Source organism: Rhincodon typus, chromosome 9 (genome assembly GCF_021869965.1).
Source record: "Rhincodon typus isolate 14 chromosome 9, sRhiTyp1.1, whole genome shotgun sequence".
NCBI classification, from domain to species: Eukaryota; Metazoa; Chordata; class Chondrichthyes; order Orectolobiformes; family Rhincodontidae; genus Rhincodon; species Rhincodon typus.
Window position 1 is genome coordinate 82,708,679 of NC_063340.1, and position 3,171 is coordinate 82,711,849.

Here is a 3,171-nt window from a genome sequence, read left to right on the forward strand (position 1 = left end):
TCAATAGATAATAAGGTAGATGGTCAAAAGCTTTGTCAAAGAAAGAGTTATGTAAAAGAGGAGACAGAAGTGAAAGGTGGAGAGGTTTAAAGAGGAAATTCTAAAGCTTAGAACCCTAGCAGCTGACAGCATAACCACCAATATTGGAAATATTACAATGGGGGAGTTTGTTTACTGTTAGAAATTAGTTTTATTGCTTTTTCAAATTACTTTCCAGCCAGCAGGATGCCTTCATATTTTCACTGAAATCACCTCATCAATTCTTCTTTGGAAATCTTATATTTTGAACCAATTCACCTTTTTATCAGAAATGCTGAAACCAGGCCATTCCATGACCATATAGATACAGAGATCATAAATTCCAATGTTTAGATCATACCTGATGCCAAGATGAGAGTGCTTCTGGATTCCAAAGCCGAAGTTTCCAGTGTTACAGAAGCCTCTTCCTCAGTCATATTCCTGAAACTTGAGACATTCGTCTGAATTCTTTTCAGGTCTGGTTTCTCGAATTATCCAATGAACAGCAATCTTCTCATTTTTTCTAACATCAAGCAAGCTTTGGAAAACACTAGGGTCTGGCAAGTAAGTTGTTTCAACACTTTAGCGGCTCTGGTGAATCTGTCACCTTGTTCACGATACTGACATTCAGATGTAGCTTCCTAATGTGGAGATCATTCATAGGATTTTCTCTCTTTACACCCACCATCCCCACAGCAGCTCAACAGCAAAAAACAAATTAATTTTGAGCTTGTCGGTTTTGATGAATGATTTGAACTCACCACTTGTGATAGCTGTAAACCAAACCCAGGTTAATTGCTCGGAAGGTAGCTATGCTCACCACTGTACCACCATCGATGACTGCCAGGCTGAAAACTAAGCATACAGTTATTCCATTCTTTCATTTACATTTCCCAGCACAAAGATCCAGTGACTCAACAGCAGCTCCATTCTGAATCTGCCACAATCTTCTCTCGAAGACCAGCCAGGGAAGATTCTGAAAGGAGATGGACTCTCCTGCTGGTCTGAGTGCACAGGTTGCCAGCAGCAAAATGTTTTATTTGTATGGCACAAGTAATGCAATAAAACAACACAAGGTGCTTCACAGTAGCTTAATGAGGCTACGTTTGACATAGCTACATGAGTTAATATGAGCAAAATGGCTAACAACATAGTCAGTCAGGTAGATTTTAAGGATCTAAGGATTAAGAAGGAAGTTGAGGTCGAGACGAAGGGAGGCTTGGTCAGAGGGAGCAGAGAGTTCTGGATCTTAACGCCCAGGTAGCTGAGGGATTTCTCAACGGCCAGTCTAAAACTTACTAATAATGACTATCCTGGCTGATGAGGTAATTCCAAGGGCAGAGAAAGGGTGATAAGTGTGGATGAATACAGTGTGTCATCAAAAACGTCACAGGATGAGAGGGGAAAGGAGAAAAGTAGATAAGACATTTCAGGAGAGAAGCATGTAAAATAAAATGAATTGCATTTGAAAAAAAAATCATGGGATTTGGGTATCTGTTTCCCATACCTAATTGCTTTTAAGCTGAGTGATTTGAGGGAAGTTCAGAGTCAATCACATAGATATGTGTCTGAAGTTCACACTTAGGCCAGACAATGATAGCAAATTTCCTTCCCTACATCAAGTAATGATATTTACAATGGTCACTATTATTGAGAGTGGCTTCATATTCTTGGTTTATTAATGGAATGGAAATTCCATACAGTTAACTTGAACCTATGTCCCCAGATCATTAGCCTGAACCTCTGGGTTATCAGTCAAGTGACATTACTACTGTGCATCATCTCCCTTTAAATATAGTGTCTGTAGTTATAATTTTACAGTGCCTTTCACAACCTCTGCATGTACTGATGTACCATGTCCCTTTAAAATGTTTTCATATGTGAATTAAACAGAGTTGCTAAGCCATTTAAAATCAGATTGAACATTTTTCAATTTTTTAATTGTGGCTTTGCAGCTGGCTGCATTTATCCCTCTATAAATGAGTGTGAGATGATGAAACATTAGCACATTCAGTCTGACAGTGCTCCACTCAATGGCATTATCCTGTTTATTTAAAAAAAAATGGAAAGGCTTGCACCTTTTGACCTTCCAGATGTCCCAAAATGCTTTACAGCCAATGAAGTGCTTTTGAAGCATAATCATCACAGTCGGATGTGTGGGAGACAGCATGTGCACAGTAAACTCTCACAATCTGAGATTGCAGACACTCCCAGTCATAGTGTCATAGAGTTATACAGCACAGAAACTAGACCCTCGGAGCCAACTTGTCCAGGCCAACTGGGTTTCCAAAGCTGAACTAGTTCCATTTGCCTGCATTTGTCCCTCTAAACCTTTCTTAACCATTACTTGTCCAAGTGTCTTTTAAATGTTGTAATTGTACACACCTACACCACTTCCTCTGGCAGTTAGCTCCATACACACCAGCTTCTGTGTAAAAATGTTGCCCCATGAATGCCTTTTAAATCTTTCCCCTCTCACCTTAAACTGGTGTCTTCTAGTTTTGGACTCCCCTACCTTGGGGAAAAGATCTTTACAATTCACTTTATCTATGCCCCTCATGTTTTTATAAACCTCTATAAGATCACATCTCAGCCTTCTACGCTCCAGGGAAAAAAGTCCCAGCCTATCCAGCCTCTCCTTATAACTCAAATCTTCCTGTCTCGGTAACATCCTTGTAGATCTTTCTGCACCCTTTCCAGTTTAATAACATCATTCCTATAGCAGGGTGACCAGAATCGTACTCAGTGCTACAAATATGGCCTTACCAATGTCTTGCACAGCTGAGACATGATACCTGACTCCTGTACTCAGTTCTTTGACCGATGAAGGCAAGCATGCCAAATGCCTTCTTCACCACCCTGTCTATCTGCGACTCCACTTTCAAGGAACTGTGTACCTGTACCCCTATTTCTCTGTTCGACAACACTCCCCACAGCCCTAACATTAACTGCGTAAGTCCTACGAAGGCTACTGAGGAGAGGTGCCAGGCGTCAATATCATTTCTGAAACCATAGTGCAAAAAGAGTCAAGACCTTCAGGAAAGGAAGGCAGAAATGTTTAACAACGAAAGGAAAAGCTTAAGGGTGAGTTTGTGTTGGCCAATATTAATAATTAAGTATGTTAACGCATGAAAACTGTCTTATTTCTGAGAT

At 40.3% G+C, this 3,171-nt stretch overlaps 1 pseudogene; it reads right to left on the reverse strand.

The window, feature by feature from the left end:
* Nucleotides 1-206: 206 nt before the first annotated feature.
* On the reverse strand, nt 207-706 carry LOC125483984 (annotated as a pseudogene).
* Nucleotides 707-3,171: the final 2,465 nt, after the last annotated feature.